General features: G+C 35.8%; 1 long non-coding RNA gene across 1 annotated transcript in view; it reads left to right on the forward strand.

Annotated features, from left to right (window-relative positions):
• Positions 1 to 26,338, forward strand: part of LOC115897673 — a 110,931-nt gene that overhangs the window by 77,563 nt on the left and 7,030 nt on the right. The window contains exon 4 of the long non-coding RNA XR_004057436.1: positions 5,845 to 5,875. This is a non-coding gene — a long non-coding RNA (uncharacterized LOC115897673). The remainder of the gene's footprint in view (positions 1 to 5,844; positions 5,876 to 26,338) is intronic.

Raw genomic sequence — 26,338 nt, forward strand, 5'->3', positions numbered from 1 at the left:
GGTGCACAGTAAACACTAAATAAGAAGGATGTTAACTTTCCTTTAATATTGATAATAATTTTATTACAACAGAGATGTCTCATCAAGAAATGAGATAGTTGTGCATTTACATAATTCCTTACGGAAAAATGTTGTTGATATAGTTAGCTACTCCTGTTGCAAATGATCCTCCCACCTCAGCCTCCTGAAGTGTTAAGATTATAGGCATGAGTCACTGTGCCTAGCCATTAGCTATTCTTGAACGTCAGTAAGAGCAAGGCAGAGTGAGTGTTAAATGAGTGAATATTGCAGAGGAACTCAAATTCCAGATAAGGAGTCTGGGAAAGGTAAATGTTAAGATCCTTTGACTCTTGAGAATTTATTCTTGATTTCATAGGAAAACAATCCATTGAGACATTTACTGCCTGTCTTCTTAAATACTCATTTGTGTGTGTGTACTTTGTCTTACCATTGTGCTATTTTTCCTTCTAACAATGTTCTCAAGGATATACCAGTTATACAGTAGAGTTAATTTATTTGTAGCGAATAGGGATGCAAGTTTCTACTTCCAATTTTTGGTTTTAATCACTAAAAAGTGCATGACTGCTTAATGGAAAATGCTAGAGTTTAATATGAAAACCTTCACGTCAACATTTCAGTTTTCCATCATTGCCTCGTTTCCCTAACAAATACTCCACATTCTCCAGTGTTTAGCAGACAATAAATCAGTGCTGTGGCTCATTTAACACTCATATTGGAAGGGATTTATTCTCTCTAAAGCTTCAGAAGTTGGGCCAAATACTCAATTTTTATATATTCAACCCCTCAAATCTAAAAGATGTGATATGAACCAAACTAACAACACAAACAAACTCTCTGGGGGAAAAATAATACAGTGGCTTTAAAATCACTAACAGATAAAATGAGGACACATTCCTCTGGGTGGTATAGAATTTCTCTCCTCTGCTGCAGAGGGTGCATTCCTTTTCAGCAGCATAAATCTATCTCCTTTGGTCAAAGGCATGATTTAGTCTCCAGAGTCAAGAAAAAAAATCCTGTTGAATTTTAGAATTTGGAGAGTTCTATAGCCTCTAAACAGGAATTTATATACCAGAACTGGTCAATGGTCCATCTAGTCGAGCATCCTGCTTCCTCCTGCATCTAATGATGGATGTGTTAGAAGAAATGAATAAACTCGCCATGATGCCCCTAATTGAGAAAAATAGCCACACCAATGAAATTTCTTCTTAACTCTGGTACTGGGTTAGTTTATTCCATCATGCCTGAGGCCTGATAACTATTTATCTCTATACTACTGTTACAAAGAAATTCTTTTATTTATTTATTTTGTAAGAACACACTATTAAATTTCTCATAAGCATTTAATTCTTAATTGAATCTTATTAACTTCTGCTGATTAACAACTCACTGTAGAGTGAACAAGCAATCACATTCTACCTCTTAATTTTGTTTAAAAACTTCCAGCTAAATGTACATGAAATAGTGATACCTCTTACTTAATTTCTTAATATCATATGTCTATAAAAAATGTGACCCACTGGAAGTCAACACATAAAAAATTTCTCTGTAGTTAGTCATAAAATGTATTATTTGGTTATTAAACTACAAGGAGTGAAAGTTCAATTCATGACTTGTGAGTGTTTCAAGCCCGCTCTGTATTATTTGCTTAAACCTTTTAAGAACCTCATATTTCTTTACTAGGAGAAAATTGCCACGGAGCTAGACTACATTAACATGAAATATGTTTAACGATATCCTTGCTTGGAAACTACTAACAATGTGTTAACAGTTTTCCAGGACATTGTGGACAGTGTATTTTCTTTTTGGACAACAGGGCTGCAAACCACTTTATGCAACTCTGTATTATGTTGTTAAGCTTTCGATGGAAGGATTTTAGGTAAATAATCTATGTCATCAAAGGACTCAACTCGTCATCACCTATAGAATGTTGAGCAATAAGGACAAGGTCAAATCTTGCATTAGAACTTGGTGCTACTGTGGGTTAACTGCTACTCAGGCTTTGAGAGCAGGCATTTATGCTTGCTGGCAGACTAATTAAGGGAAATGATATGCCAAAAGAGTTCTCGCCTCATCATTTTTAAAAACGTGTTTACTTATAACTGTGCTTGGATGGGTGGTCAGAAGGGCTAGAAGAAACATTAATCCTCCAAGAATTCTCTAATTCGTTTTGCACAAACAGCTTATGTTATCACCTATTTTGAGTGAAAAGCCATAAATTGGTCCCAGGTAATCATAAATCATATAGTCAAATATGAAAGCTCATTCTTCTGAATAGTAATAGGTTAACAATCAAATATTTATTTAGATGATTAATGTGACTAAAATAGGGTTTATTTAAACAGCATGGAATGAATATCAAGAGAACAGGACTTCTGTCTGGATGCCCCAGATTTGAATCCTTGGCCCAGGCAGTCATTTCTATGCGCAATTAAGCAAGCCATCTATTGTCTATTAACCTGCTTCATAAGGGTGCGATGCGAAGATTAGATCTTTTAACACACTTTTAGACCATTGTTTCTATTATTACCACCATCATTATATTTTATGATTTATAAATTATGTGATTAATGAGAATAAATAAATTATGTGAACAAAATACTCTACAATTAAACTAGTTAATTTAAAAAACCAGGGCAGATTATGAGTTGTTTGAAAGAGAGAGAGAGAGAGAAAGAAAGAAACTTTGGATAATAATATATTGCTCTTATATAGCATATTCCATTGTTTTCCTTATTTGAGTCTCACAAACATCATGTAAGGTGTGTTAATTATTACTATGAAACTTTGATAAGAGTGTATTTTTCCCTCTAGGAACTAAGCTCCTTTAGAAAAATAATGTGAACATACTTTTGTACTGTTACAAAGTAGTACTAGACTGATAAATATGTCCTTACAAATGGATATAGCACTTGAAAGGTTTTGGAGCTAGATGGTTCTGTACCTGTCGTTATTATATTGTTTTTAAATGAATATCATTTTCTCCAAGCCCGTGCATATGTGTATAAGCATCTGTTAGGGGTAAACAGGTAGATGACAAGTTGTTTCTTTGCTTAAATTTTAATTGCAAGGCAAATTTCCTAATAGCCTCTGTTCCATGTACCTGAAGAGAAAAACAGAAGACAGAAATGTAAAAACTGGCAAGAACTTAGTAAAAATTTACTATGAACTCAGCATGCACTGACACAGGCAATGTGAAGACGCTAGAACATATACTAACACCCAAGTATGCAGAATCTACAGGATCAAGAATATAATCTGATACATAACTAATGCTTCATGACTATTTCCTTATACACACAGACACATACATCTATCATATTTTAGACGATAATTTATTTTAATTACTCTAGTTTTAAAAAATGTTTAAATGATACAAAATAATTGCACATATGAGTTACAGGTTGATAGTTTGATACATGTATATAATGCCATGATCAAATCCAGATAATTAGCATATCAATCTCCTGAAAGATTAGTTATTTCCTTGTGTAGAGAACATTCTAAATCCTTTCTTCTAGCTATCTGACAATATACAATAAATTTTTATTGACTATAATTACCTTATAATGCTATAAAACCTTAGACTTCTCCTTCTAGCTATAATTTTGTATCCATTAAACAACCTCTCCTTATCCTTCCCTCCTCCCTACCCTTCTCAGCCTTAAATAGCCACAATTCTACTCTTTATTTTTAGGAACTAAACTTGTTATCTCTCACATATGAATGAGAACACGTGATATTTATATTTCTGTGTCCAACTCATTTCACTTAACATAATGTACTCCAGGTTCATCCGTGTTGCCGTAAATGACAGGATTTCATTCTCTCAAGACTGAATAGTATTCCACTGTGCATATATGAACATTTTCTTCATCCAATCATCTGTTGATAAAGACTTAAGTTGACTCCATATCATGACTATTGTAAAGAGTGCTGCAATAAACATGTGAGCACAGATATCTCTTTGATATACTGATTTTCTTTCCTTTAGATAAATTCCCATTAGTAGGATTACTGGATCATATAGTATTTCAAGTTGTAGTCTTTTGAAAAATCTCATGCTGTTTCCCATAATATCTGTACTAATTGATATTCCCACCAACAGTGTATGAGAGTTCCCTTTTCTCCACATCCTTGCCAACATTTGTTATTTCTCACTTTTTTGATAAGAGTCATTCCAACAAAGCCATCTCATTGTGGTTTTGATTTGCATTTCCCTGATGATTAGTGACGTTAAGCATTTTTCTGTATAATTTTGGCCATTTGTATGTCTTCTTTTGAGAAATGTCTGTTCAGATACTTTGCCCATTTTTTTTTTTTTTTTTTTTTTTTTGAGGCGGAGTCTTGCTCTGTCACCCGGACTGGAGTGCAGTGGCCGGATCTCAGCTCACTGCAAGCTCCGCCTCCTGGGTTTACGCCATTCTCCTGCCTCAGCCTCCCTAGTAGCTGGGACTACAGGCGCCCGCCACCTCGCCCGGCTAGTTTTTGTATTTTTAGTAGAGACGGGGTTTCACCGTGTTAGCCAGGATGGTCTCGATCTCCTGACCTCGTGATCCGCCCGTCTCGGCCTCCCAAAGTGCTGGGATTACAGGCTTGAGCCACCGCGCCCGGCCTCTTTGCCCATTTTTAATGGAATTATTTGTGGGGTTTCTTTTTGCTGTTGACTTGAGTTTTTTTTTTTTTTTTTTTTTGTATATTCTGGATATTAATCTATTGTCAGATGAATAGTTTGCATACATTTTCTCCCATTCTATAGGGGTCTCTTCACTCTCTTGTTTCCTTTGTTGTGCAGGAGTTTCATAGTTTGATAAGACTGCATTTACTATCTTTGCTTTTGTTGCCTAAGCTTTTGAAGTCTTATCCATAAAATTTTTGCCTAGAACAAAATTCCGAAGTGTTTTTCCTATGTTGTGTTTTATTAGTTCTATAGTTTGAGGTTTTATATGTAAGTCTTTAATTCATTTTGAGCTGATATTTGTACATGTACAGAAATAGATGTCTAGTTTCATTCTTATGCATATTGATATCCAATATTGGGAGATATTAGACTTACATAAAAGGATCCAGAAATCAAACCTAAGTCTGATTATAACCCTGTAATCTATATTCCCTGGCAAGGAGAAATTAATGGAAAGAGGGTAGAGTTAAGACATAAATTCTGAATGTTATCTAATGTTTATAGTGTTACTATATGCATGTGTACATGTATGTATGTGTGGGAGAGTGTGAGAGAGAAAGTGTAATGGAGATGGCTTAGAATGTATCTGAGATTCTTCTCTGATGAATTATTCATCTGTTAAAGTTTTAGTGATCGCATCTTTCACAATGTTTGTATAAATGCTTGTCTAGGTAAACTTGATTTTTCACACATCTTTGCACAAAAATAACATTGTATATAACTCTATTTCTGAAAGCACAATATAATGGTGATTTAATTATTTGGCTAGAAGTACTGACCTTCACCCCAGATAGTGAATATCCTAATGAGAAAAGGAAGTGAGTCTTATTTCATACATGCCACAAGCATTGTGGGGCTTCAATTAATGTGTGCTCAATTAAATTGCTAGAGATGTAACAACTACTTTAGTATCAGAATAATAAAAGCAAACACTTACCAAACACTGTATGCCAAGCACAATAGTCTAGGTGATATATTGAGAGCATCTAATATCCTCAGTAATCCAACCAAATAAGGACTATTATCATCATTCACATTTTCCTGATGAAAAAAATTGGGGTGAGGTAATATGTTTAAAGTTATGCAGGTAGTGAGAAGAAAAATGGAAATTTATACAACAGCCCAATTCTTATTTGTTTTTCTAGGGAGAAATGAGGCTCATCTCTTTATCTTCAGGTAAGTTACTTCCTCTTAATGAATGGAGAAGCAGTGATCTGTGCCATGCTGTTTGTGAAGAATCTAAAAGTACAATCCAAGTCTTATAACAGCCAATCTAGTGTATTTCCACTACTTCATTAACCTCTGACCTACTTGTAGATGACACCACATCTGCCTTGTTGAAAGTCATATCCCAGAACCTGGTATAGTGACCCTCATATTGTATGTAGTCAATAAATATTTGTTTGCTCAATTAATGATTAAAGCACAATAGAGCTCCCTCAATTTCCATAAGAACTGGATCCTAAGTTAAAAGGTAACAATTTAAGACACACAATTGCAGTGTTAAGGCCTCCATCTATACATGAGCACATTCTTTATTGCCTTGCAGGCCAATAATCATTAACAGACTGGATATCAAGTTTGAATAATAATATACTGAGCTAGGTTTTATAAGGACATTAATTCACATGCACATCTACAACAACCCCTGAGGACTTTGTAGAATGTGAATATAGACATTATGTGATTCATGCCTTAGCTAGGCACCTCTGGGGCACGTCATGATGGCTTGCATTCAGCCACAAGTTGGTGAGAAATATTTGGAAATGTCAGAACTAGCAAAGAACATAAAATGTGCCGTTGAAAACTCACCTAGAGATTTCAGTGAGGCTAACTCTTCTGAGATCTGAGATCTGCAAGAGGCAGTAAACCAAGCCTCAGCACTGTCTCAGCGATCAGATGAACACACGTTTGCATGTGACAGTAGCCCTTTTTTTTTTTTTTTTTTTTTTTTTTTTTGAGACGGAGTCTCGCTCTGTCGTCCGGGCTGGAGTGCATTGGCCGGATCTCAGCTCACTGTAAGCTCCGCCTCCCAGGTTTACGCCATTCTCCTGCCTCAGTCTCCGGAGTAGCTGGGACTGCAGGCGCCCGCCACCTCGCCCGGCTAGTTTTTTGTGTATATATATATATATATTTTTGAGATGGAGTCTTGCTCTGTCGCCCGGGCTGGAGTGCAGTGGCCGGATCTCAGCTCACTGCAAGCTCCGCCTCCCGGGTTTACGCCATTCTCCTGCCTCAGCCTCCGTAGTAGCTGGGACTACAGGCACCCGCCACCTCGCCCGGCTAGTTTTTTGTATTTTTTAGTAGAGACGGGGTTTCACAGTGTTAGCCAGGATGGTCTCGATCTTCTTTAACAGATGAGCCTGCCAGGGAAGGTGGCCTGATGAGCATCTGACTGGTTGCTCTTCCCTGCTTTCTGTCCTGGGCCAATTTCTGGTTTTGTTGCTCAGACGGGCTTGCTTCATTTTTAACACTGGTATGCAGCCACAGTTTTGGTCAATTTATTTCACACTCTTCTCATTTTTTTTTTTTTTTGGTGTGTAATGGAAGGTTTCACTTGGAGCACTAAGACATAGGATGGGTGTAGCAAACCTGTGCATCACACGAACAAGGCCAAATCAACCTCAATGACAGGTAAAAATTGAAAATTGTCAGGACTCTAATGCCAACTTTTTTTTCTCCCTTGCCTTTTTTTTTTCTTTTAAAATTTATCATTGAAATGGGGAAAAATGTTTATTTCAATGTGCAGGTATCTTCATCTCTCACTCAGTTTATGACTAGTTTAAACCATTAAAAGAAAATTAAAGAAAAAGTCTATAAACATGGCTTCTACCTGTAGCTCTTCCATGAAGTAGCTAGGCGCTCTGCCTTGTGTGTGAGGTTACTTCTGCAACATGAGTGATAAATGATCTTTAGTGGTCTGTTTCATCCTCCATAATTCAATATTTTTTGTTTGAATATTATATTTTATCTTTTCTGAAAGAATCACTTATTATGCTCCACATAGTAGCCCTACAGAAGAGAAATCTAAAATTCCTAGAGTCCACACCTCCCACCTTTTCTTGTGCTACGTGGAGTTCTGGGGTTTAAGTATGACATGGTTTGGCTGTGTCTTCACCCAATCCTCAACTTGAGTTATAATAATCTCTATGTGCCAAGGACAGGGCCAGGTGGAGATAACTGCATCATGCAGGTGATTTCCCCCATACTGTTCTTGTGGTAGTGAATAAGTCTCATGAGATCTCATGGTTTTATAAATGGGAGTTCCCTTGCACAAGCTCTCTTGCCTGCCACCATGTAAGAAGTGCCTTTGCTTCTCCTTTGCCTTCCATCATGATTGTGAGGCTTCCTCAGCCATGTAGAACTTTGAATCAGTTAAACCTGTCATTTATGAATTACCCATTCTCAGGTATGTCTTTATTAGCATCATGAAAATGAACTAATACAAAGTGCTTTGGTGTGTTTGAAATATTTGCTATATACTAAATATTTTTCAAGTATTAGATCTCTTATCTGTTTTTTTATTATTATTTTCTTTTCCCCATGTAAGTTTAGCACAGTGGTGTTAAAAAGTAGAAGTACTGAAAGCTGTTACCATGAACTGCACAATTAGAAACAATTTTGAGACTTCTGCGTCTGACCATGCTGTATGATTTTATTAAATCTGCAATCTCACACACACACAAAATAGAATTCAGGATACGATGTGTTTAAATATAGCTCCTTGAAGGCATCAGAGCATGTCCAAGGAGCTGTCCAAGGAACTTGAGAGAACAAGACACCATAGGTTAGATAAATTCATTGAAATGAGACTGATGTTCTCTAATGCTTTTCTTCTTAAAACCAAGGGAACAGCAGATAATGGGTTAAAAATCTAGCAAAAAATTTCTGATGGTCTGAGGAAAAAAAGCATTAGAAATGTAGGACCTACCAAGGAGTGGGGGCCCTGGCAAATATCTCTGGGTTTTAGTTTAGTTTTCTGAAAAGTTACTTCTCAGAATAAATGCAAACCAGACTAGGCCAGACCTCACTCAGACGTGAATTATTTCAATTACAGACTTAGTCGAGGTGCTCTTCTAAAAGAACATTATATATTTTTTCTCTGCAGGGAGAAAAAATATAATATTTACAGCCTCTACAATGTTTCATACACTGAGCCCAGAATTTACAAAAAAAAAAAAAAATTACAACATGCCTAGGGAGAGGTTCAGAAGATTAACAGTATTCCAAAATACAGACAACAGAAGTATATAGGTTATCATCTGTCATTTAACTTTGTCATTTATTAACTTTAAAATAACTATGAGGAAAATGTTCAAGAAAATAAAACACAATGTGAATAGATTTATCAGAGTACTGCAATCTATAAAAAGTTATGAAATTAAAATATTAGAAGTGATAGTTACTACGAAAATTTTTAATTTAAATGAGCTAAACAGAAAATTAGAAACAATGATAGAAAGGATTAATTAACTGGAAGCTAACTAGGTAAAAATATATCATAACTGACAGAGGGAAAAACTTATAAATACAGAAGAAAAGCTTAGAGATTCATATGAAACAAGTTAAAAAATTCAAGCATCCATGAGTTTAAAGTACCAAGAGAAAAGAAATAGAATGTGGTAACAACAATATTTGAACATTATTTGGAGAGATAGTTGCAAAATTGATTAAAGACATCAAACCACAGATTCTCAAATATCTAATTGCACATAGCAGAATGTTTACAATAAAACCACACTGAGATAGATCATACAAAATTACTGAAAGCCAAAGATGAAGAAAAAAGTATAAAAGTAAGATACAATATGTTCAAAGGAGCAATAATTAAATGAATGACTTGTTTTTCAGTAGAAAACAACAAAGCCAAGGTAACGACAATAATTACCTGACCTGATGAAAATAACAAACTCAACACCTGTTCCTATAACAACACAGGTTTGAAAGTGAAAGGAGGACAAAATATGCTTGGCAACACAATTCAGAAAAACATTTATATGGCTGTGCTAATATTCAATGAGGTAGCTCTAAGGAAGTGTATATTATGAAAGATCTATTTCCTAAAATAAAAGAGTCAGTCTTATGAAATAATTTGGCACTTTAAAATTTTTAGTCATCTAAAAAATAAAAAAAAACTAACAGAAATAAAAGAAGAAATAGATATATTTGCAATTAGAAGGGGAGATTTTAAAATGCTGTCTTTTGATACTAATAGCACAATAGGCAGGCAAACAATTCTGCAAGGATATCCATAGTAAACTAAGTAGACTTAATTGATGCTTATAGAACCATAACTTCAAACTTCACAACACACATTGTTTTTCAACCTTAAACTTCGCAACAAACTTTTTTTTTTTTTTGATGCACATGGGGCATTTAACCAAAATTAACAATATGCAGATCTGTAAAAGAAGTCTCAAGAAGTTTTAAAGTAGTGTTCATTCAATTTGACTAGGTGTAGTCATCTTGAATTTAAATGTAAATCAACATTGCAAGACACAGGAGGCTTCATCCATACCACCTTTATTTAGCTTTAAGAAAAGATAAAAATATGCAATACAGCATGAATACCAGGAGCATAGCAGTAATATCAGGCATATCATCTCATGTCTCCAATATGCTCTTGGGATGTGCATGCTAATGACCAGTTTACTTTAGAGAAGCTAGCCTCTCTGGGGCTCCTTCAGCTTTTATGACATGTTGATTACATAATACCCTCCTGAATGTGTGCTTTGCTTCCATTGTCCAGAGTCGTTCAGTATCATCCATAACAGGTTACTCAATAAGCAATCTCAACAATAAAGTGCAGGTACTCATCAAAACATAGCACTCATTGTGAACCTAGTATATTCCTATACATTTCTTGACTTATTATAAAATAATTCTATATATATCATTAATGTACAGGTCTTTCTGAGGTTACAGAGAAGAATTCAGATCAGCTACTAACTCACCTTCCAGAACAGAAAATAATTAATATGAAGATAATTATAACACATTAAACTATTTGGAAATTAAACAATACATTTCCAAATAAATCATGTCCAAGAAAGAAAGGGAACAAAAAAAATTGTGGGATATAGGGAAAATTGTGTTTAGAAAGAAGTTAGGATAAGCCTAGGAAATTAAACACAGTAAAGTATAGAAGGAAGGGAAAATAAGATTTATAACAAATCTATAGCAGAAATAATAAACAAAGCCAAAGGTTATATATTTGAAAATGAAACTGCTACAATGAGCAATCAACATAATAATACACAAATCACCAATATTCAAAATAAAAAAGTGGACCTTAAATCAAATTTTATATATTAAGAAAAATCACAATAATATTATGAATGTCAGTGTTAACCAAAAATGACAAGATCTATACATTTGGAAAGAAATGCTTTATTTCTTAGAAAGGGTTGCAGCCTGCAGTCTTGCCATCCTACAGGCTGGGAAGAGCAGCCTTCAGCAGAAACTGAAAGCAGACGCTTGATGGGAGGGAAGGGTAGAACAGGAAGTTCCACCCTAGGTATGCATATTTAACAGGTTATAGGAGGAGCTATAAATATTAATGAAGGGGGCACACATGCATAGTAAGCAAATATGCATGTTACATGTAATCCGTGTTCACTTTGGAGTAGAGCCTTAACACTTAAATATATTACATTTAGGCCCTATACATCAAAAGGTGAAGCTGGGTCATGAAGGTCATGAAGGCCCTCATTGTGCAGCCTCTGTAAACCCGCTAAAACTATTCTATGGTAGGTGTTGTTTTATCAGCAGAGAGTTACTGAAATTCATCTCTTGTCTAATCAAAGCTGTAATTATGGTTTGTGAAATGGGGTGGAGCATCAATTAGTGAGCATCTGGTAGTCAGTGGGCTGCAATTGTTTCAATATTGTTTATCACAAGGCTGCTAGAGGAAAAAGAAAAACCCTTGTGGCAGTTTGAGCATAGCTCATTTTTTAAGTGTAGAAGTGCATGACTTAACCGTTATTTGGTATGGCCTTTGGTTTTGTTGAGAATTTGATATCATATTGCCACAAAAGTTCATTCCATGGGTCTGATCTCTATTTTAACATCTGTATACTATATATTTGGAAATCTACATAAAATGGACAAATATTTTGAAATACCATATCTACTAAAAATTGGATACTTAATTTAACATACTTCTCTGTGCTACTGTGAAATACATATTTAGACTTCATCTCTGTATCCTGGCCAGAACTCCACAAACCCTGGGAAGATCTGGAGTGATGTGTGTCTTTTGTGTGCTAATGAGATGACTGGTGACTGGGGTCCCTAGATAGTTTCAGTATGGGGGTTAATCACCCAGAAACACCTAGGAAAGATTAGAGAGTTGGGACTTTCAGACTCACTTCAGTTTCTGGGGCAGAGGGGCTGAAAGTTGAGTTGATAACTAATGGCCAATGATTTAATTAATCGTGCCTTTTTTTTTTTTTGAGACTGAGTTTCACTCTTGTTGTCCAGGCTGGAGTGCAATGGCTTGATCTTGGCTCACTGCAACCTCCACCTTCCAGGTCCAAGCGATTCTCCTGCCTCAGCCTCCCCAGTAGCTGGGATTACAGGTGCCTGCACCCATGCTCTGCTAATTTTTTTGTATTTTTAGTAGAGTTGGGATTTCACCATGTTGGCCAGGCTGGTCTCGAACTCCTGACCTCAGATGATCTGCCTGCCTCGGCCTCCCAAAGTGTCGGGATTATAGGCATGAGCCACCACGCCCAGCCTATTTGTGCTTTTTGTAATGAAGCCTTCATAAAAACCCAAAATGGCTAAGATAGAAGAACTTTTGGATGGCTGAACCTGTGAAGGTTCCTAGAGAGTGATATGCCCAGACAGAGCATGGAAGCTCTGCACAGCTTCCCCCATGCCTCTCCCTACCCACCTTTTCTATCTGGCTGTTCATCTGTATTCTTTGTAGCATTATTCATAATAAATCCATAAAGATAAGTAGAGTGTTTTCCTGAGCTCTGTGAGCCACTCCAGCAAATTAATAAAACCCAAAGAGGAGGTTGTAAAACTCCCAGCTTATAGCTGGTCAGTCAGAAGCACAGATCACAACCTGTACTTACAAATGGCACCTGAAATAGGGGGCAGTTTTGTGGGACTGCATCATCAACCTGTGAGCTCTGACGTTACCTTCAGGTAGATAGAACAAGAATTAAATTGAATTAGAGGCTGCTCAGCTGGTGTCTGCTGCAGAACTAATTGGTTGCTGGTGGGTAGAAATCCTCACAGATTTTGGTGGCCAAAGATGCTGTGTTAAGTGGAGTTAGATGCATGAAAGTAAGAAAAAAAAAAAGAAGAACAAAGAAACACTTCGGGTTTGTGTTTTTCCATGAATCTCAACATTTCCACAATAAAATCCAGGCCCAGGAGTTGATCAGTGAATTTTTTCAAACATTTAAGAAAGAAACAATGTAAATATTACACAAACTATTTCAGGAATAAATAATGTGGAAACAATTCACAAATTATTTTCTAAGGTCGGGAAAACCTTGATATCAAAATACCTAGTGAAAAAATAAAGGAATGTCACAGGTCAATCTTTCTCACAAGGGCAGTTGCAAAGTTCCTTAAAAAAATGAGAAAATTAAACCCAGTATTTTCAACAAAGATAATTCATCAGGGTTATGTTTCTTTCTACCAGAAATGCAAGGTTTTTCTAACATTTCAAACTGAACCATGGAAATTAACTTTATCTACCCACTTACATACCAAAATAGCAAAATAAACCAAAACAAAGTACTTGCAAGTAACAAATGTTGGTGAGGACATGGTACAATTGGAACTCTCATGCACTATTAGTGGGAATTCCATTGGGTACATCCATTTTGATACATTGCTTTGTATCACCTTCTAAAGTTTGAAATATGTATATATTATGACCCAATAAGTATACTCCTATGTGTATGTTCAACATAATTGTAGAATTATATTTAACAATGGCTATATATGAGAATATACAGAGCAGCATTATTCATGATAGCCCAGAGTGGAAATAATATCGATGTCCACCAAGTATAAACGGAAAATATAATTTGTGGTATATTCATCCCATATATTGATAATACTATAAAATTAAAATTTAAGCACATGCAATGATATGAAAAAATCTCAGAGACACAAATTTGAGTAAAAAAGCTAGATATGAGGGCGCACATGCTCTGCAATTTCTGTCATATAGAAGCAAAAATGAAAAAAGCTAATCAATGGTTACAGAAGTCAGAATAATGTTTATTTTAGGGGGGATAGCATCTGGGATGGGCCTGAGGCAGTCTTTTGGAAAGCTGGTAACTTTCTATTTCTCAATCTGGATGGTAGTTACACAGATGTGTTTATTTTTCAATAATTACCAAGATGAACATTTTGATTTATGAATTTTTCTTTCTATATACTATATTTTATTTATTTATTTATTTATTTATTTTTGAGACAGAGTCTCGCTCTGTCGCCCAGGCTGGAGTGCAGTGGCCGGATCTCAGCTCACTGCAAGCTCCGCCTCCCGGGTTTACGCCATTCTCCTGCCTCAGCCTCCCGAGTAGCTGGGACTACAGGCGCCCGCCACCTCGCCTGGCTAGTTTTTTGTATTTTTTAGTAGAGACAGGGTTTCACCGTGTTAGCCAGGATGGTCTCGATCTCCTGACCTCGTGATCCGCCCGTCTCGGCCTCCCAAAGTGCTGGGATTACAGGCTTGAGCCACCGCGCCCGGCCTCTATATACTATATTTTAAAATAAAAGAAAATGAACAGTAATATTCTTCCTCAAACAAAGAGATCCTGTGATGAAGACTCATCAGAGTTGTTCTCTATAAGTTTGAAGAGGAATGGTATCAGGTAGGTCCAATTCCAAGTGACCAATTGGAAAATGGAAAATTATCTAGTTATGTTTCATAGGGAATTTGTAGATAACCAGAGGATTGAAATAGAGCCAGCCAATTTTTTTTTTTTTTTTTTAATTGTAACAGTTTGGCTACAGAGATTTACCCCTAGGGAGATTAAATGGCTTTACCAAAATTTTAAATAAGATATTCAGCCATTTTGTCATTGGCTGTATAATCAGTTGAGGGAAATTGAGGATGCTTAGGTGAAGAAAGAGGTGGAAGTGAACAGTGGGTAAAGAAAATCACATTGCCGGTAGGATCATGTCCTGTGCTCAAACTGAAACCATATCCATCTTACTTTTTTGGCGTGACGATAGAACAATAGGTAGTATCTCATAACTATTTATAAAGTAGAAACTCTGCAATATAGTGGATAGGGCTACATATAACTTAAAGTTAAGCCTACTCAGGAAAATAGAAAATACAACCTTATTCTTACATAAATATTTCAGCTCATGTTATATGATGGTCATATTTCACTTATCCATCCATCCATCCATTGTGTGACACATTTGGAACTTGAAGTACAATTGAGAACGAGAGAATGAGTAACAAAGATCTTAAACAGGCAAAATTGATTAATTCACTCACAGGAAACTACCTCCGAATCTAACTCACATCCTTTGATTCTTAGACACAAGTTGAGCACTTTTGGTTTATGTGCTCTCCATAAAATTGCAACACCAAGATTGGGTATTCCGGTATTCTAGAACGTCAATATTTTCCTTAAGCATTTTATTTCACGTATTGATTACTAGCTTCAGTCATTCTCAGCAAGAGAATGTGTTTTTTGTGTTTTTTTGTTTGTTTTGTTGTTGTTGTTCCCCCATGTGCCTCCTTCACTGTCCCTGAAAACACAAGCCCTCTTTATGCTATCACTCAGCTCTGGCAACCACTTCATCATGGTCATCTGCCCCATCTTCTTCCCTGCCAAGGAAAAAGAAAAGTTTTGCTTGGATTTTGTGAGAGGGTCCTGTGAAGCAGTTGGATGTCTCTACAGAAAACAGATTAAACCAGGGTAATCTCTCCCATGTTGATAAGTAAGAACATTAAAAGATCTGGGCAGAGGAGCTGCCCAGAAGCAGTGGTTCTAAGTGATCCAAACAGAGGTAATGAAGAATTCAGGAACACAGTGGGACCAGGTTACAGAGGTGGCAATGATAAGTAGGCACCATTAGTGGGAACACAAGTAGAAGAAAGTAGGAGAGTCAGTAGAGGCTAATACTTTCTATCCAAATGACTATACTTCTTACTTTAATCTGTTCTTGCATCTCTGAAAAGGAATACCTGAGACTGAGTAATTTATGAAGAAAACAAGTTTAATTACCTCATGGTTATGCAGACTGTACAGGAAGCATGGCACTAATATCTGCCCCTAGGGATGGCCTCAGGGAGCTTGCAATCATGGCAGAAGGTAAAAAGGGAGCAGGCATACTACATGGCTGAGAGAGGGAGCAAACAGGGGAGTGGGGAGGTGCCACACACTTTGAACCAACCAGATCTCACATGAACCCAGAGCAATAACCCACTCATCACCAAGGGGAAGACACTAAGCCATTCATGAGGAATCTGCCCCCATGAGTCAAACAACTTCCACCAAGCCCCACCTCCAACACTGGGGATTACATTTCAATATGACACATTTGAAGGGGACAAACATCCAAACCCTATCACTTGTTGAACATTAATACTGCAGTAAATTTGTGTTTTCACCACGGTTTGGAAATGTTTATACATTTTTATATTAGAAATGCATTAACTTTTTGACTCATTTAATTTAATTGAATAGTTTATTTTATGAATTATAAATAAAAATCATTTTATGATTATATTTTATAACTATAACAATATGGTAAATAGATATAAAAATAAAACATCAATATTTAGGAGTCACACAAGAGAGATATATACATGTATACATGAATATATGTGTGTATCTACATATACGTGTGTACATACATCTATAATTAATACATAAATTAGATAGATAAATGCAAATCACTACATAGTACAGCAGAGTTTAGGCACACAGTGATAGTGGAAGGTAGGAAGAAGCAGGTTCACAGGTGTTAGTGAATAATGACTATGGATCTAACAGATACAAAAGTGAAAACAAATACATCAAAAGGAAATGGAAGACATAAAGCCACCCAGTAAAGGGCAAATCCAGTCTCTGGAAGAGATCTCCACCGTGGCCTGGATCAGTGTTAGTGTTCACAATGATGACATGGAGGAATGTGAAAAACAGTTATTGCACTTTTAAACATTAAGAACCAAATAGTATAGTTCTTTACAAGTATAACTAGTTTCCAGATGTGTAAAGAAAACCTCCATCATTAAAAAATAATTCAAAAAGCAATTTTCTGCATATTTAAAGCATGTGCCTTCCTTTTAAAACTATCCCCTGACAGAAGTTCATTGAGTTTTTCTATTTAAATAGAAGAGGCTGCCTTTTGTTAGCGCACTTTTGTTAATTGCACGCTTAATGAATCTCCACAGGAGTCCCACCATGAAAGGCACGATCCTATTTCTCAAATAAATATTTCTCAAGCTTCTACTGACATGTGGCCCCAGATGAACTTTTCTGTTTCTACCAGGGCTATCATAATGTGAAAACTTGGAGAAATTCAACAGAAGTTTAGGTCTCTCTGTTGAGAGATATTGAATATGAACTCTGTGAAGCTGCTCTTGTGGTGGCAATTTGAGTATCAAGAGAGATTTTTATGAAGCGTGAAATATATCATTGATTTTCTGAGTTTTAATTTAAAATATTATAGGCCGGACGCGGTGGCTCAAGCCTGTAATCCCAGCACTTTGGGAGGCCGAGATGGGCGGATCACGAGGTCAGGAGATCGAGACCATCCTGGCTAACACGGTGAAACCTTGTCTCTACTAAAAAATACAAAAAACTAGCCGGGCGAGGTGGCGGGCGCCTGTAGTCCCAGCTACTAGGGAGGCTGAGGAGGAGAATGGCCTAAACCCGGGAGGCGGAGCTTGCAGTGAGCTGAGATCCGGCCACTGCACTCCAGCCTGGGTGACAGAGCCAGACTCCGTCTCAAAAAATAAATAAATAAATAAATAAATAAATAAAATAAAATAAAATAAAATAAAATAAAATAAAATATTGTAAACAGTTGTATATTCTTTGTTATTACATTTTCTTAAAGGAGGGCACCATGATGCCATCTCTGGGCTGAAAGGCAAAACATATGAATATACTGGACCAATCAAATGATAGGCTTCATACAACTTGATCAAGTAAGTCTATAATCAGGTGGATTCTCAATATTATCTGAAAAGATGAATAGAAATGTATGAGCTTCTGTGAAATTTATCTGTGTGTTGTTAGCATAGATATTTCAGAGCTCAGCTCACACATCACTGCACCCATGTTGAGGAAGGCATATAGAAGGAATGTCTAACACATTTTATTAATTGGGTAACTAGACCAGTGTGATTTAGCAGCATATACTAATACGGTAACACATATTAGAAGCCTTTTCATTACATTATAACAGGAGTAGCAGTAACTCAAAAATGGCATTATAAAGCAAAGATCTTTGGGAGTTACCTTAATGAAAATATGTAACTTGTAATTATCACATCTTTAATTATGACATTTAATTATGAGCTTAACATTGACCTTTTTCCTCAAGCATTTAAACATACCAACTGAGAATATCCTCAAATTACTAATTTTCTTGCTAATGTTTTTTCTCATATTAAAAGAAAAAATAGTAAATTCTAGTCAAGTCAATGTCCACAGGTATCAGATTTAAATTGGTGGAGCCCTGAGGAATGAATTTTTTTTTCTTTAAGAGAAAACATGTAAAAATAGTGAAAATTTGACTTTATAAATATTGAACTTATCCCCAAATTCCATACAATGGTAATGACTGGGGAGCTAGTACAGTTTATTATGGTGTTGTATCAGCCTTTGAGACACTAATGGTCTGTAGAATTACTGAAAATGCACCTCCCTCTTGAAAAGTCGTTTTAAAAAAGATGATGCGTTTCTGAAAGACCCATCTGTTTTTTAAAACTTCATAATAACCATTTTCTAGGTACTCCCAATCCCCAACTTATTTGATGGGAGCAACTGTTTGAAACAAAACTAAAATCAACCAGATACTAGGCTCTATCTATTCACAGATAGATTTCAGATTGCTTGCCTCTTTAGAAGTAATATAAGGCAACTCTGCTAAGTTCATGGTCTCATCCCTGTTTGGGAATCTCATTGTGTGTGAATTTGGCAGGTGGAAAGAGCTTAGAGGCCTAGGATATCCAGGATGCACATGTTGCCAGCAGCTACTATCAAAGTTTAAGGTGATCTAGGGAATACTGATCCCCCATGTGAAAATCTTCATAGCTCATAGTTTCATGATAGCATAAATTATGTTATCACTACTTCATTAGAGTACTGCTATGGGCCCTCCCATATTGGCAAGATATTGTATTATTCTAAGTTTATTGCAATTACTAGACACTTCCAAACCAGAAACCTATCATATCCCATTTTCCTCATTTGCATGTATAACAACTAATTTCATTTGCATGTATAACATCTGTTTAGCTCAGAGCAGTGAACAAGCTATTAAGACTTAGCTGATAATAGAAGCTTTGGGATTTTTATTTACATATGTTTCAAAGATTAACACAGAGAACACACATACATGTAAGTACAAATGCACACAGGTATGTGTTTAACTTTTAAACTATGTATATCCTTAATAATAATTATTAACATCTTTTACTCTCAGTGATTTGCCTTTTCATTTAATATCTTGTTTCTCAAGTGGGACATAAGTGTCATGGGGAGGATTTGAAAGTGGACTCTTTAGAAAGAGACTCGGAGATGAAAGGTAACTTGCAGATTTATTTGGCAGTGTTTTTGAGCCCTGTATTACTAAGATAGTTAGAAAAGCAGGATTGAGCACATGGAGAAGCTGACCTGGAATGAAATTGCAACTGAAATTTTATTGGTCCTATAAGAAGAGCTGGAGCTGAGATGCCCTTTCACAGTGCTTGCTTCTAGTGAGGGTGCAGTAGGGAGTTGGAGAAAAGGGCAACCTAACCTTGAGTCAAACAGTTGGAATGGCCAAAGCCATTGATCCCAGGGATCAACGCAGCTATAAGCCACTAGGGTGTGCTGTTCCTAACAGCCGGGGCATGGCTGTGTCATGCTTGACACTTAGAATGGCACCTAGAAGATAGTATGTGCTCAGTAAATAATTTCTTAAAGAGAGTTGTTTATCAAAATCGTATAACTTATAGCTTATTAGTTTGATGAAATCCTAACAAAATAAGCTATGAATCACAGTGCAGAGTGAAGAAAGAAAAATTGTATCACTGTTCTCCCAATTATAATGAAATATAGATATACCATTATGCTTGATATAAAACTGATTAATTGTTAGAGAGGTCATCAGGAAAGCTTTCTCAACATTCTTCCAGTAGATTATAAGGAAGTTCTTCAGAAATACTAATATTATAGTCTAAGAAATCCCATTTTTAAACTGAAAAAAAGAGTGTATAGGTGAGACCAATGGAAAATTTTGAAATTTTAATCAATGTCTGTGAATATGGTAACTCTGGAAATAGGTATGTCGAGTTACACTAGCCTGCTTCAAATAAAAGTGTTTTAGGGGACTTCGCTTAACACAGGAATTATATATTACATTTTAAGCTAATTTCCCAACTCATTGGTTAGAAAATTGTTATGCCTTTGATTTGAAAAGTCTTATTTCGTGTATCTGAATTGAAATTATCAAAATATTTATGGAAAAATTCAACCAATTTAATCATTCTAATAACAATTATGTCTATTCAAATGTGACTGGAATGCTGATCTCTTCAGATACATATTAAAATTGGAATAATATGAAAGAGAATTTTATGGCCCCAGGACAAGCATAGAATACAAATATGTGAGGCATTACATGTGTATCATGTGTAGAGGGAACAAAATGTCTGGCTGATCAATTTCTCCCCGCAAAATTTAATGCCACGGAAAATAGAGCAAAATCAATCAGAAATTCATGGAAAAATTTTATCGAACATGAAGTGCATAGTACTACATGTTCAACAAAGTCAAGCTTTCCAACAATATCAAGCCTATGGAAAGTCATGTACCTATCAGAAATCAAGGAACTTTAACCCAAGGTTCTCTTCTTGAGAATAGTGCTTGAAGATAAACTACAGCCAATCAAGGGGTGTCTGACAAAAGTATGTACAGAAGGACTATACTGTCATTTGCACATTTGCCCCTCCCAAATTCATGCTGAAATTTAATCTCCAATGTGATACTATTGAGAGTTGAAGACTTTAAAAAGTGGTTGGGCCGTGGGGACTCTGCCTTCATAAATAGATTAACCCATTAACTGGTTAATGGGTTATCATGGGAATTAGATTAGTGGCCTTATAAGAAGAGGAAAAGAGATCAGAGCTAGTACCCTCGGCTTCCTCACCATGTGATACCCCGTGCCACTTTGGGACTCTATAGAGAATTCCTACCAGTAAGAAGTCCCTCACCAGATTTGGACTCTCAACCTTAGACTTCCTGGCTTCATAAGTGTAAGAAATAAATTTTGTTTTGTTTTGTTTCTTTTTTAAGTAGTCAGTTCCAGTTACTCTATTATAAGCAACAGAAATATGGAATAAGTCAGGAAATTTATACCAGAAATGGGATTGTTTCAGTTAACAAACACTTGAAAATGTGGAAGTGGCTTTGTAACTGGGTAACGGGCAGAGGCTAAAAGAATTTGAAGGATCTGGCCTAGATTCTCGTGAGGACTTAGAGGACAAGAAGACTAAGGAAAGTTTAGAACTCCTTTGAGATTGGTTAAGTGATTGTGACTAGAATGCTGATAGAAATAGGCCAGTAAAGGTCATTCAGATGAGATTTCAGATATAACTGAGGAACAAGATACTAGAAACTAGAGGAAAAGCCATCTTTGTTATAATTTATCAAAGAACTTGGCCAAACCGTGTCCATGCCCCAGGGCTCTGTGGAAGGCCAAACTTGAGAGTGATGGACTAAGGTATCTGGCCACAAAAAGCTTTGTAAAAGTTCAGGAGAGGAAACCAAGGTTGGAACCCAGTGATCATTTGCTAAAGAGATTAGCATGAATAGAAGAGAGCTAGGTGCGATTGCTCAAGACAATGGAAGAAAGATCCCCAATGACCTTCAGAGATCTTTGAGGCTGCCCCTTCAATTGTAGACCCAGAGTCCTAAAAGGGCAGAATTGTTTCAGAGGACAGGCCCAGGACTCTTCACAGACTTGCTGCCCAGTCTTCTCAGGACCCTGCTCCCCCATACCCTACTGCAGTTCTCCACAGCCACAGTTCCAGAATGTACAAGTCATAAACCTTAGGAGCATCCACGTAATGTTAATTCTGAAGGCTTGCAAAAAGCAAGAGCTGTAGAGCCTTGGAAGCCTCCACCCAGATTTCAAAGGATGTTTTCAAAAGCATGAGGCCCCAGGCACAGACTTGTCACAGGGGCAGAGCCACTGCATAGAGCCTTGCTAGGTTGTGGGGTTCAAGTTGCCTCAGAGCGTCTCCACCAGGGCAATGCCTAATGGAGCTGTGAGAGCAAGACTGCCACCAGGACGCCAGACTGAGAAGTCACTAGCAGCATGCAACACCCACCTGGAAAAGCTTTTGGCACCTAACTCAAACCTGTACAAGCAGCCATGTGGGTTGCACCCAGAAAAGGGTTTGGGCTGCCTGAGGCTTTGGGGGCCCAACTCCGCCCCACTCCAGGAGGCAGCACATGAAGTCAGAAAAGACTATTCCCCAGATTTAGGATTTAATGTCTGCACAGCTAGATTTTGGACTTGATTAGGGGCCTGTTTTTCCTTTCTTTTCAACTATTTCTCCCTGTTGGAATGGAAATGTCTATCTTATGCCTGTATTGAATGTTGGAAGCACATAACTTGTTTTTATTTCACATACTCACAGATAAGACTTGGAATTTTGGATTTTGAGTTGGTGCTGGAACAAGTTAAGACTTTGGGGATATGGAGATGGAATGAATGTATTTGTATGTGAGAAGAACATGAGTTTTGGGAGGTCAGGGATGGAATGCTATAGTTGAATATTTGTCCTCTCCAAAACTCAGGCTGAAATTTAATTCTCAGTGTGGTTGTATTGAGAGGTCGAGCCTTTCAGATGTGATTGGGTCCTGAGGACTCTGCCCTTATGAATGAGTTCATCCATCCATGGATTAATGGATTATTGGATTATCACAGGAATGGAATTGGTGACTTTATATGAAGAGGGAAAGAGACCTGAGTTAGCACACTCAGTATCTTCACCCTGTGATACCCTGGGCTGCTTTGGGACTACTGCAGAGAGTTCTCACAAGCAAGAAGGCCTCACCAGATGTGGCCTTTCAACCTTGGATTTCTCAGCCCCAAGACTGTAACAAATAAACTTTGTTTCTTTATAAATTTCCCAGTTGCAGGCATTCTGTTATAAGAAACAGAAAATGAACTAAGACAGGCAGCCATTAGATGCTTGAAAAATGTTTAAGAGTAAAACTGATAGTTAAAAAAAAAAGTAGGATTAGATTGCAAAACAAAATATAAATGTAGATTTTTTGACATGTAAAAATGACACAAAAAACTTAGGAGAAAAAGAGTGTAAAGAAGTTAGGAGATAGAGTATGTTGGTGTTGTCTCTTTTCTAACAGCTGAGAAGGCAAGTGATAGATTCATAAACATATTTTAATGTACTCAAGAGAATGAATTGTTGAGAAATGGATTAGAGGAATAGAAAAAACATTAAGAAGAATGTTAATTTATGAGTGCTTATATTAAGTAAATAATAGGTTAAAGAAATAGAGAACTACATTTGTATTAGGTAACCTCTTTGTAATTTATCTTATAAAGATAATGTTAAAAGTATACAATAAATACAAATATTCCTGTATATTAGAGGGTCCACACCCACAAACACACACAGACACCAATACACACAGCAATGCAATTTAAATACATGCCAAGACTTGTAAGTTAAAACTGTAAAAATAGAAATTATAACCTAAAATACTCTGACAGAACTAATATGAAATATATCAGTCATGCCATAAATATAAACTGACTAGAGGCACATGTTTAAAGCCAAGATTTATAAAATAGCATACAAAATAAACCCAAATCTAGGCCATAAATCTAGAATAAAGAGACACAGATAAGAAGACAATGACTTAGAAAGTTTAAAAATAAAAGGAGAAACAAAGGTATATTAGGCCAATGCAAACAAAAGAAATGCAATTCACATTGTTATCCCAGAATTTTTATAACAGTGTTCCAGATAACATAACATAAACATTCATAAAGCAAATATTAAAGAACAGACTTTAAAAATGCAGAGAAACACTATTAATAGGAGACTTTAATTCTCTCAGTCCATGAAATATTATATAACTAAGAATGTAAAATATAAGCAAAATTAGAACTGACTGATACATAACTAATTCTGAAAATGATAAAAATGGAAAATATATCCTTATTTCAGGTGTCCATGGGACATTCATAAACATTAACCATACATTAGTTGGCAACAAATTCTGAGTTTTTAAATGCCAAAGAGTAAACATAGCAAAACATCTGTGATCACAATACCAAATTAAATTTGCAAATTAATAACAAAATCAGAAACAAAATGATCCTTCTACAGATAACATTCTAACACTCTTTATAAACTACTCTTGATCAAGAAAATACAAATATAAATAGTAGAACTTAAGAAAAACTAAATAATAGATTAAAATGCTATTACTCAGAACCAATTAGATCTAGTAAAATTAATGCCACAAAGAAAATGTATAGTTTTCAAGTATTATATTAATTTAAAATGTAAAAGAAACAAATAAGTGAAAACTTTCCAAAAAAAAGGTTAGGATAAAAGTAATTGAAGACCTAAAGGTAATATGAAGAAATAATCAATAAATAGAAAAGAGAAATTAGTAAGAAAAAAGAATAGAATTATAAATAGATACAAATGCTTTTTTGAATAAAAGTTACAATGTAAAAAATTGAACCTATTTAACCTATTTAAGAAAAATGTAAAATCAAAATATAAAAAAATTAAGAAAAAACTTCTAGTTAAATAAAAGAATGAAAATTTTAAATTGCATACCACTAGCAAATAAGCTTAAAAACATAGATAAGAATAGATAAGTATTAAGGAAAATAGATTTTACCAAAATTGACTGCTGAAGAGATAAAAGTCTATAAAGATCGTGTTTCACAAGGGAAATACAGGGTGCTATGTAAGAACTACTCTTAAAAGAAATAACATCGCACCCGACTCTTTTACAAGGAAATTTTACCAAACATTTAAAGAGTGAATATTTCCATTGCTATTTAAATTATTTCAGAACATGGGGGAAAAATAAGGAAGGAAAATGGCCAAACTCATGTATGAAGCAAGTATAATATGGAGCCCAACATTTAATATAAAGAAAGAAATTTAACTAGTGAAAATTATTCCAGGAATACTAGTGTATATTAATATTTGGAAATCTATTAATAAAGCAGTGAAATGGCAAGGGATAAAATGCAATGATACATTCCTTAAGTAAAAATGAATGGATGTTTGTTAGTATGACAAAATATATGTGTTTCAAACACAAAACTAAGAACATGCTTAATGAAGAAATTCTTGATGAAATCTTTCAAAAGTCAGGAACAAGAAATAGACACAATGAACACTAATAACAAACACCAGACAACAGGTATATAAGACAAAACCACAAAGATGTATAAAAATTGAAAAGCAAGAGTTAGCATCTTAACAACAAATTCATATATATAATATTAGATTATATATACACACATATATACATATATACACATATATATATATACATATATATTTAGAAAGTTGGGCAATTTTATTGCTCAAAGAATCTGACAAAGGAATCTGAATATATGATGCATGTATGGGGCAACTTCACTGAAAAGAGTGGGGGAATAAGATGTTGACCTAAGGAGCTTTGGAAATGAGTCAAATCTATAAGTCTAAAGACAAAACGAATTGTACACAAGCACTGTGCTATAGTTGATAAATTTATTTCCCATAGGGAATATAACTCCCCATTCCTTAGACTCAGCATGTTCATAGTGCCTTTCTTCCAAAAATTACAATATAAAAAGGGAATAAAAGGTTAGCTTGATAGGAGATAAAGCTAAAAAGAGAAAAACTAGCTCAAAATCATTGACCAAGGTTAAGAATAAGAGTGATTAGTTACATTTCTTTTTTATTATTATACTTTAAGATCTGGGGTACATGTGCAGAACGTGCAGGTTTGATACATAGGTATACACGTACCATGGTGGTTTGTTGCACCCATCAACCCATCATCTACATTAAGCATTTCTCCTAATGCTAGCCCCTTCCCTAGCCCCCAACCCCTGACAGTCCTCCAGTGTGTGATGTTCCCCTTCCTGTGTCCATGTGTTCTCTTTGTACAACTCCCACTGATGAGCAATAATATGCTGTGTTTGGTTTTCTCTTCCTATGTTAATTTGCTGAGAATGATGGTTTCCAGCTTCATCCATGTCCTGGCAAAAGACATGAACTTGTCCTTTTTTATGGTTGCATGGTATTCCATGGTGTATATGTGCCATATTTTCTTGATCCAGTCTATTATTCATGGGCATTTGGGTTGGTTCCAAGTCTTTGCTATTGTGAATTGTGCTGCAATAAACAGACATGTGCATGTTTCTTTATAG

Source organism: Rhinopithecus roxellana, chromosome 5 (assembly GCF_007565055.1).
Source record: "Rhinopithecus roxellana isolate Shanxi Qingling chromosome 5, ASM756505v1, whole genome shotgun sequence".
In the NCBI taxonomy this organism is placed as follows: domain Eukaryota; kingdom Metazoa; phylum Chordata; class Mammalia; order Primates; family Cercopithecidae; genus Rhinopithecus; species Rhinopithecus roxellana.